We start from the raw sequence: 11,051 nt of genomic DNA, 5'->3' as shown, positions 1-11,051 counted from the left end.
CCTTGGAAAAGAATACAATGAACATTTCGCTTTAAATAAACTTCCCGAGTTGATCTATGAACAGTTATGTGCTCTCCGCTCCCCCCACCGGGGAGCGCAGGCAGGTGGGGAGCCTCTCACACACCTCTGTTTGGTGAGTGTCAGGCCGTAAATGATAAATGAAAAGTCAGCCTGCTCAGAATGGCCCTGCTTGTACATTTGACCCCAGGAGAATGTTAACTTCCACCACAAGAAAGCAACTGATGTCCCAGGACAGCCCATGGCTACGTCTGTGGCCCCCAAAGCAGGGCTGGGCTGGGGTACACCCGTTGTTGATGGAGACACAGTTGAGGTTCTGCATGAGGTCACCTGCAAAGTCAGGGCCATCCCCTGCCCCTGGGGCCCCCGTCAGTTTCTGGTGTCTCAAAAGATGCTGCACGGCCCATGTTTGCAGGGAAAACCAACCGGGTTCGTCACAGAGAGCGTCAAGCGTGACTCGCCGCAGGGAAGCAGCTAGGCAGGGAACAACCTGGAGAGGACAGTGACTGGGTGCACTGCTATTTTTGCTGCTCTACCTTCATATTTCTTTTCTTTTTTCTCTTCTTTGGCTCAGGAGATGATCTAACATGTGGCTCACAGCTGACTCTCGTAGGGGCTCAGATAAACGAGGAGAAGACAAATACCACCTGGGCACGTTTACACCATTCTGTGTGGATAGCGGATGGAGCCAGACAGACTTTCCTCCGCCCTCTTTATTTATAGAAGGCCTCACGCACTTTCCAACAGGAGGAGAGAGGGTGGGAAGGGCACTGGGATGCTGTGTTCAGGGGGAGGAAACGGTACGTATGGGCAAAGGGGTTCTGGTAAACCGCTGAGGATGGGCATGGTCACTGGAGCCTGCCACCTCTCTCTTCCAAAAGCCCTTGGTGGGTGCGGCCCCATCAAGTGATAATAACAGGAAACACAACATCTACACGGAGCCAGGCACTCTTCTAAGTGCAGAACGTAGCAATCTTTTGAGGTAGGTGTGCTATTATTCCCGTTTTACAGATAAGGAAAGCGAGTCACAGGGAGATTAAGGAACCTGCCCAGATTGATCCAGGTGTAAGTGGCAGAACCGGGACTACAGACCCAGGCAGTCTGGCTCCAGAGCCTGTTAGTAACCACCCTTCTCCATTGATTTTCAAAGGCCATCTGGCTCAGGCTCTTCCTAACTTACTCACTCCTGAACCACCTTCAGGATCTTTGCAAAACCCGTGTCCCACCTTTAATGTTATTGACTTGACGTTTTTCTTCTCATAATTCACGGGTTTAGTTAAATACATGTGTCTTGAATGAAATCTTGGTATTCCTCTGAGAGATGAAAAATCAGCATCATTTGCCATACAAAAGAGAAAGGAAATGTCAAAATAAATTCAGTGAAAACAATGTTACTAAATTTTAGCCAGGTACTGCTGCCCCCAAGTCCAGAGCCCCCAGGGCCCAAGTTGAGGACTGAAAAGAGCAGAGGAAGGGGAATCACACTCACGGGACCTGCCCCAGGGATACGCCGTGTTCCCTCCAGGGCACTGAAGCCGCCTTGCTTGCCCCCTGCACTTGGAGAAAGCGGGTTCAGGACAATGCTCCTTCTCACCCCCGAGGAGGAGATGGAAGCTCAGGGAAGGGAACGGCTATGCCCGAGACCAGCACCCGGGACCCCGGACTCCTGAGCGTGTGGCCCTCTACACTCATCTCTAGGCACATTTTCACACACCTCGCATCTACCAAGTTAATTCCTGAGTTAATTCGTGTAGTTTACATGTAGACGGTGGCTCTGCCACCAAAATTTGTCCTCCAGTTCTCGTGTTTCTGAAGTAATTCCAAACCTTGACTGACTTGGCTATTCTGGAGGGAGCCCCGGGTCACATGGGAATTTGGAATCAGGACCTCTAGATCCAGGGGGTCTGCTGCCACTGTGGTGGGAGTCATTTAACTTCCTTCCATCCGCCAACCCATCTATACGTTGAGGCTAACAGCACTTTCTCTATGGACCTCGGAGGGTTGTGGTTAGGTTGCAAGCGAGGTCACGAATTGGGAGATGCTCTGGGGGCAAACACGGCCCTGAACGTGCACGCTAGTGGTCACCCCCAGCCCTCACTCATCTGGCATCTGCAAACGATGAGAACCATGAAGAAGGGGACGGGCATTTGAACGGACAAAAGAGATACCACAGTTGACTCATGAATCTGTAGGACATCTACCAATCCTGCTGCCCAATGTGCCAGGTGCTGGCTGGGTATGAAAGAATTGGGACAGGCTACCACGTGGCCTGGACGTGAAGAGATTCAGCGTAAAAGGCAAGTAACACACAGTGTATGAAAGAGTTGGGATCCCTCGTGGTCCAAACCCTCAGCCTTCTTTAGGCCCACGACCAGCAGGTTGGGTCATCTGTTTTCCCAAATGACACAACTTCAGAGCTAACAGATGACAAGGCAGCAGGGCTATTTCCGGGGGCGAAACTGCCTTGCTGAAGAAGAGGGGCTGACTTGGAGGAAAAAGGTAAGAAAATGAAGCATTTGTGCATCAAAGTCTGCGGTTGCTTGGTGGAGGAGCGCAAACCCTACAAACTTCACAGACCGTGAGATTTGTTGTTTTGTAGGATATAGTAATGCATAGCCAGTATTCATAAGAACCTCCTGAATCAAGGGCTTTGCATTTTCTTATCCCCTCTGCCTGGAATGCCCTTCCCCAGACCTCTGCTGGCCTGACTCCTCACCTGCTTCAGGTCTCCGCTCCAATGTCCCCAACCTCAGCGAGGCCCACTCTGACCACCCTGTTCTCAATTACGTCCCATCCCAGCTTCTGGGACTTTCCTCTATTTGTTTCTGTAGTACTTACCACCTTTGGACATAATATTTGTCATCTCTCATCTATCTATCTCTCATCTATCTATATCTATCTACCTATCTATCACCTATCTGCCATCTGTCTTTCATTGATTATGTCTTTTGTGTGACTCCACCTCTGGAATATAACTTGCATGGGTGCAAGTTTTTTTTTCAGAGCTTGTGGCCTGAGCAGTAAGTAGACACCTAATACATGTCGTCGGTAGACCTCCAAGTCTGAGTTATCAAGGAAAGGTCAAATTGTAGTTCATATATTTTGAAAATAGGGCTCTTGTTATGTGCTTTCACCCTCGTCACCTGCTACATTATAAAGGTGTCTGAGGGTGCATCACTTCCGGTCCTGACCCACTGGTCCTCACAGCCCGCAGCAAGCCCGGGTGGGCACACAGGAACCACAGTCCTTCTCTACCCAGCCTCCTCTCGCGGACTTCCCCTGAGGACTTCCCATGGAAGAGCTTCGACAGAGAAACAGGTTTTCTTTATTTTTATTTTTTTGCCATCTGCCCAATTTTCTTCCAAATTTCCATATTTCTTCCTATTCTTTAGAAGTCATTTAGAAGATATGTAAGCAGGATCCCAATGGTATGACTGACATCAAGAGCAAAGACAATAAATACAGTAAGTATTGCAATTTACTCGTCCATACTCATCCACTTAAAAAAATAATAATGAAAAAAGTTTCAGATTAGCAACCCGAAATGCCTCGCTTAACCTAAGTACTTTTTAGGACTACAGTTGCCATGGCAACTGGAAGCCGATCTTGGTGGTCACCGTACCCAATTCTATTGAAGCTAAAAATTACCTTAGCCTTGTGCATATGCTTGGCCAGCACAGTAAAGACTGGGTTCCAGAAAATTAAAACTTTTTTAACCGGTGAAATTACTTCTACTAGAGCAAAAGAAACCTCTCAAATCCAAGTGTTTTTCTTCTTTTAAAAAAGGGCATAATTTGTTGGACATTAAAATAACAAAAGGGCTTTGAGAAAGGATTATGGGTTTCTGATGTTTCACCGCTAGAATAGATTTACCTTATATCCGACTGATGTTGTAATCTTGCGTTCTGAGGTAATGTTTTAGCTCTTTCTCTTCCCATAAATAAAGATCTCAACGATAGCACTTCATTCCTTCTCTAGAGCATTCCTTTAGATTTTTTGCTCTCGGTCTTGTAAACCATTTCACCAGGATGGCGTACAAATTGGATGCAGGACTTCTGTCGGGGGCAGGGAACTCATTACCAGGGGTTTTTATTGCTACAAGCTTCAAATGGAAAATGTTTCAAGTCTGGAGAGTTTCAGTGGAGATGCTCCACATCAGATGCTTTCCCTCGCTACGAGGAGAAGAAATGCAGTTCAAAGTTCTCTTCTTAACCCAAAAGGCGCCTGGCCCTGGGATCTCGCTGAGCCCTGGGCTGCAGATGAATACCCACTGGGGTAATTCTGAGTTCAGAAAGAAAGCGCCTGTTCACCGCCCTGGCCCGCCTGCTGATCACGTGCGCCTCCTTTCCCCCTCGCAACCCCGCCGGCCCACTGGCCTACAACTCTCCAGGGCGAAATCTCTTTAAAAATTCACAGATATATCCCTCTCCATGCAAATCAACTGCAGAAACTGCCCGGGCTTTGAATATCTTTTGAAACCGAAACAACTGTATGTAAATAAAGGGCTGTTATTTACCAACAAGGGGACAAAAGCCCCGGGCACCCCCTCAGCTCCAGGCCCCTGCAGGACTTCACTGCCGGGCAACTTCATACTTATTAGCGTGATTGCCAACTTCGGTTTATTATTCACAAACTCACCCTGAGCCCGGCCTTTGAATGCGAAGAAAAAATGGTGTTTATGTTCCAGATTTTTTGCTTTATTCTCATGACTGAAGTAAATGATGAAGTATTTTCTGCCTCAGCAGAGCCAGCGGGGAAGGAACACTTGTTGTAATTATCTTAAATAAGCAGGCAATGGACACTGCTTCTAGGGCTGTGTGGTGGGGGCCCCCGGAAAAAGTGGGGGACACGGGGATGTCCCACCACCCACACACTCAGCCTTGCCCGTGTCTGATGGCAGAGGTGGTCTGTACCCAATTTAGTGACAGAAATGCGCTCTCCAGCCGCTAAAACACATACTATTAATTGGGTATTACTTGGGTTTTTTTGAAAGATGAAAATGGATGAACACGTTTAAATGTTTTAAAAGAAAGGCATCGTATTTGAGCGACACGCAATGACAGGAGCAAACTGAAATTTTACTCAAAAAAAAAAAATTCCATTAAAAAGCCATCACTGACAATAAACTCTTACGAATCTGAAACAAATACCTTCAGGTAAAGGTTTTGATCAGGACAAACCAATCAGGCAATTATCAGAGTACAAATAGTAATCGATGTTAGGTCTCGGCAATAATCTCAAATTCCAGTGCGACTGATTTGGGATCTGGTTCCAAATACAGTCAACTTCTTCCATAATCAGCACAAAAGAACAAATCAACTATGTCTCCGTTTTACTCTCAAAAGCGTTTATTACTGAGGCTTAGGCTGAAGAGAAATATTTTTATTAAACAATCTTTTCTATTGTCCTCTCAGAGGTTGGCAGGGAAGCTGGTAACAGTAGGCCTGAGTGGCGCTCCTGGCGGGCGCTGCGCGTCCCCTCCTCCCCATTGCTCCCTCTGGAGAGGGGCGGCAGATTTATTTCTCCTCGGTTCTCCTCTACCAAGTGTGTTCCCTGTTCCTTCTACTACTAATTAATGTGAGACTAGAGAATCAAAGAGGGTATCCCTCCAAAGAGTTGTTTTTGAAGAGTGACAAATTAATCCCCTTGGATATGCCTGGAGGCAGGCAAGATATCTTCTGTTTTGTTTTGCAAAATTCTGCAATTAGATGTGCAAAATTTCCATTTTTAGTAAAGATTTTGTTGACAAATTTCATCCACTTCAGAACACACACACACTCTCTCTCTCTCTGTGTCTCTCTCTCTCTCTCACACACACACACACCCTGTTTCCGGGGAACTGTTCTTCAGGGAATATATTTTTTTGGACAATTGAAACATTCCTGTGCCAAGTTCCGCTTTTTGCAGCTTTGCCCATCCCCCCCCCACCCCCCAGCAGCACCTGGCAGGGTGCTCTGGGCTCCAAGATGGGGAGTGGGCTCAGAACCTCTCAGGGTGGAGGAGCTTGCAGCACAGAACTTGGACATCCCTTCCCTCATTCGAGCCCTAAAATCACCTTGGGACGTATTCTTCTTCTTTTTTTTTTTTTTAAGATTTTATTTATTTATTTATTTGACAGAGAGAGAGAGACAGCGAGAGAGGGAACACAAGCAGGGGGAGTGGGAGAAGGAGAAGCAGGCTCCCCGCTGAGCAGGGAGCCCGATGTGGGTCTCGACCCCAGGACCCTGGGATCATGACCTGAGCCACAGGCAGACGCTTAACCGACTGAGCCACCCAGGCGCCCCTGGACATATTACTCTTGCCCCCATTTTACAGGTGGAGAAATTAAAGCTCAGAGCAGTTAAATGATTTACTCAGGTCACACAGAGAGTCCGTCGGTACTGGGGCTGAGTTTCAAACCCGAATGGTTTTCCTCCAAATCCTGACCTCTTTCCTCCAGGTTCTCCTGACTTCCTGCAATCTTCATGGAAATGAGAATGGAATTGAACGTGTGTAGAACTGCCAGCTTTATTGCAACCCCAGCGAAATGAAGTCTGTGTCTCTCTTGCAACTCAAAGATCAATCTCTCAGGTGGAAGATAATTACAGATCGTGATTTAAAGTTTAGTATTTCATTTTCGCTTAATGCCCACAGAATTAGGACATTAGTTTCTCATAAATCAATGCCGTTCAATCAGTTATGCTCTTAGTCATAAATACACTGTGGAGGTGAGCTACAATCTCATGGGCCAACCACTATCCACTGAAGTCTTTTGTTTTTTTCCCACTTAAAGCAGATGATTTACTTATGGAAATGTCACTGAGACTGGAACACCTTTTCCATTTCTTTTGACTGTACTTTGAGCCAATCACTCCTCCCTCTGCTCCCAGTTCAGAAATGGGTGCTCATGGTATATAATTTGCTTTGTCTTGTTTTGGGAGACCAGTTCTTTAAATCATTTGGCCAGACTGAATAAAATAACACCAAGATTTTTTTTTTTTTCTTTTTGAATCTACAAGGTGACAGGAGAACTGACATTTATTGAACCCTGGCTTCGCACCCCACACTGGTACCTAGGGCACCCAATCTTCCCTGCCATGCTGGGTTTCCCTGCCATGTGGGATTGTGATTCTTGTTTTGCAGATGCACCAGCTGGGTCTCCTGGAGGCCGAGAACCTCATCAGCAAGGGCTGGAGGACTGCTGTGCCCTTCCAGCCCTCTTTGCCCTGATGGCAAATCAAGAAATTCACCCGTGAGGCACCTGATCAGAATATCCTTCTAGAAGCTTGGCTCTACCAGTTGTGGGAGATTGGCACTGTGGACAGTCACCAGTCCCTTCCTCAAGAGCATTCTGAAGGTGGGACATCAAGAAGGGAAATGCTTTACCCCAGGTCTCACTGTATTTACTTAGCAGTGGAGCCTGGATTCAAATCAAGATCCTGTTCTTTCCAATCCCAAGCTCTTTCCACTTAATATTGTATTTCTGTTAATATCATTTAAACCAGCTCAAGTTGGGTAGGTCGAAGAATAATGGGCTGATGGCTGAAGATGAACTCTCTGTCCTCTGCATCCAGTACCAACCTCTGAAAAGGGAGATGTTTGCAGATCTTCACCTGCTGCTGAACACTCAGTGTTAATTTTTTCTTGCCCCACGCATCCAGTGAACATTGGCTGCGTCCCCACTTGACCCCAGGGCTCCGGGACTGTTGGCCGTTATGGATTTCTTCAAGTATGTAGGTAGGCCCAGTTCTCTAGTCTTCAGGTTTTTAGTGTTTGTGTTTGGACAGCACGTGAGAGGAAGCTGATGGGATATTTACCCAAAGACAAGACACTTTTCAAACTAAGATGCTGCTAGAAGCTCTACCAAGCCTGGACCTCCATGGACACTGGCGACAGGACCAGAGCATTTCAGTTGTCCAATGGCCACTCCCTGCTATGTCCCGTTCAGGGAGAGGATAGTCAAATGAGGGACTATGGGATGGGGCCTGGCTGTCCCGGGGACCATGCCTGGGGGTGTTTGTGCCCCAGTCGGGCTCTCAGCTGGCTGTTGGTGCCAGCAGGTTGGAGTTTGCAAGACTGAGAAGTGATCCAAGTTTCTGTTTGAGGCCTCCCTCTGTGGGCTTTCTCAGAGCTCACTGGGGTCCCCATAACTGGCTGCCTGGCCATACTCCCGTTCTTTGTGGCCTGGCGCTCTTGGGCTGTGCAAATACCACATAGGATGGTTGAAAGAAAGAGCTCTGGACTATGACAAACCCAGGTTTGATTCCTAGCCACTTCATTGCTGTGTGACCTTGGACACGTTACTTAACCTTTCTGCATCTTAGCTTTCTCATCTGTAAAATAAAGCTAATATTGCTGATCTGATAAGGATTATGTGAGATCATGTATATAAAGTACTCAGTGCCTGGCACATAATAAGTGCTCAGTAAATGGCAGATTATTATTTTTATTAGCTGTGTATTTTGAATATACAGCTTAAAGAACATTAGGCTTAATATTGTATAAAGCGTACAGACACTTGCTACAGCAAGGATGAAACTTGAGAACATTATGTTAAGTGAAAGACATCAGACACCAAAGGCCACACATTGTATGATTCCTTGAATATAAAATGTCCAGAATAAGTGAATCTATAGAGACAAAAAGTAGATTAGAGGTTTGCAGAGGCTAGGGGGAGAGGCAAGTGGGAAGTGACTGCTTAATGGGTAGGGGTTTCCTTTTTGGGTGGATGAAAATGTTCTGCAACTAGACAGTGGTGATGGTTGCACTATATTGTGAATGTACTAAATGCCACTCAATTCTTTGAAATGGTTAAAATGGTAAATGGTATGCATATTTTCCCACAATTAAAAAAATCGTGTAAAGCAGACCCACTCCACACATCTCTGGATTCCGTTCATTGTTCTTTGAGACCATAGAGCCACCTGACGGTCACAGAGACAGGATCAATCTGTGTAGTCACTCTTGTTTCAGAATCAAAGGCCTTCACTTTTTTAAAAAGACTTTTTATCTTATTTATTTTAGAGAGAGAGAGAGAGCGTGCCCAGGTGAGCATGAGTGGGGGAGGGGCAGAGGGAGATTGGGGGAGGGAGAGAGGGAGGGAGAGGGACAAGCAGACTCCACACTGAGCATGGAGCCTGCCAGGGGGGCTCCATCTCACGACCCTGAGATCATGACCTGAGCCAAAATCAAGAGTTGGACGCTTAACCGACTGAGCCACCCAGATGCCCCCCAATCCTTCAAATTTTGAATAGTGCTTTATAAGGTACTCACATGAAACTACCTTCCTCAGCATCCTGTGAGGTCGGCAGCAAGAAACATTGCTTGCATTTTACAGGTAACAAACTCAAGGATCAGTGCAAGAGGATTAGTTGTGGTTGTCACATACACGTTAATCGTGGTGACACTTTCTGAGTTCACAGAGTGAACAGGTGGGTGTCGGAGGCTGGACTCCAATCCTTGTCTTCTGGTTCCTGGATCTGGGCTTTCTAACCTCTCCATTTTGCATTACACATAGTTGTTGACAGTACATTTTATATTACACGTATTACTTTATTTTTATGTTTTTCATTTATAAATGGTCCTGGGTTCATGTTTATCTCTGGCTGACCCACAGGGAAGGGCAGATTGTGTCTTTGTGGAGACTTTGCATTTGGGCTGGTGGCTTGCTTTATTTAACTGAAAATTACTGCCTTCACTCGGGGCCATTAGCACATCAAAATGGTGTTTGTTGAGCCAGGAAACGTGATACATTAGGCTTGCATTATTCTTTGGTCCCCAAAGACTAATCGTTGGTTTGTAGTTTTTAAACACCTTTCAAGTGCTAAGAGCCCCTAATGAGTTAAATTAAGAAACCATTAGGGTTAAGAATAGTGGTGTGCTGTGGGCACAGTGTTCCAGGTAGGGCACCGGACACCAGGGTGAGCAGAGTACCAAAGCACTACAAACCCCTCTGTGTCTGATGCTATGTGACACTTGACGAGTGCTTCCTTTTGTTAGTCAACCCATACGTCAGTCCTTGACACGGGGCACTAAAATGGCCATTTTGCAGATGAGGACTTTGAGGATTTAGAGAAGTGTAGTGGTATGCCAACTCAGAGCTTGTGAGGAGCATTTGGAGGCGGGTTTTGGCACTCAGGGCTTCAGCATTATACCGGAGAGTTTTGCTGGTGAAGTCACACCCTTGGTTGGGTTTGGGGCATACACAACACTTGTTGCATTATTACAAACTGCTCAGAGCCCACCCCAGTACTAGTCTGAAGCCGACATCCCATGATTCCGCTTACAGATCTGACTTACCTGCAGAGGCTAATCTCTTCGTGCAACTCAGTGACCCAAAGGAGGCTGGGATGAGCACCGTAGGAGGCTGTTAAAAGAGATGTTTGGGAGCACCTGGGTGGCTCAGTCGTTAAGCGTGTGCCTTCGGCTCAGGTCATGATCCCAGGGTCCTGGGATCGAGTCCTGCATCGGGCTCCCTGCTCCGCGGGAAGCCTGCCTCTCCCTCTCCCTCTCCCCCTGCTTGTGTTCCCTCTCTCGCTGTGTCTCTCTCTGTCAAATAAATAAATAAAATCTTAAAAAAAAAAAAAAAAGAGATATTTGGGGCTGCCCCTGATATCTGTTGAGGTGTTCAGCTAATTTCTCTGACTGGATAGAAACCCAACCCTATTCCACAGAGAAAAACAGCGGCCATGATAGGGACACCTGGAGACATCCTCTGAGTGGATATGTTCCCAGGGGGCCTAGAATACCACTGTTTTGGGTTGATGTTGTTAATCTCAGTTATCACCAGCCTGTTAGCTTGCTTGGTTTTGGGTGCTTAGCATGTCATGTATTTATGATACTGAATCATTTTAACTGTCTTGTGGGTCAGTACTATTATTTTCCTATCTTGCAAAAGAAGGTATTGAAGCTCAGAAGGTATTGAAGTTTCCTGAAGGTAGAGTGGCCACCGTTCATACTGTTTCCTGCCATACTAGCCTGAGATAGCCCAGCTCGCCTCCTCCTTTGGGCTGTTCTAGTATCCTTGCTTATTCTCATGAGTCTGCCCAATTGAG

The 11,051-nt window shown here is 46.5% G+C and overlaps 1 long non-coding RNA gene across 1 annotated transcript; it reads left to right on the top strand.

The window, feature by feature from the left end:
• The first annotated feature begins 410 nt into the window (after nucleotides 1-410).
• Nucleotides 411-8,859, top strand: LOC123846894 (uncharacterized). The gene is made up of 3 exons (XR_006791394.3): nucleotides 411-3,482; nucleotides 6,458-6,618; nucleotides 7,141-8,859. It is a non-coding gene; the product is annotated as an uncharacterized LOC123846894 (long non-coding RNA).
• Nucleotides 8,860-11,051: the final 2,192 nt, after the last annotated feature.

Source organism: Mirounga angustirostris, unplaced genomic scaffold (assembly GCF_029215605.1).
Source record: "Mirounga angustirostris isolate CCGP_5_RB_7025 unplaced genomic scaffold, mMirAng1.0.hap1 SCAF_6, whole genome shotgun sequence".
In the NCBI taxonomy this organism is placed as follows: domain Eukaryota; kingdom Metazoa; phylum Chordata; class Mammalia; order Carnivora; family Phocidae; genus Mirounga; species Mirounga angustirostris.
This window is presented reverse-complemented; position numbering and strand designations above follow the sequence as displayed.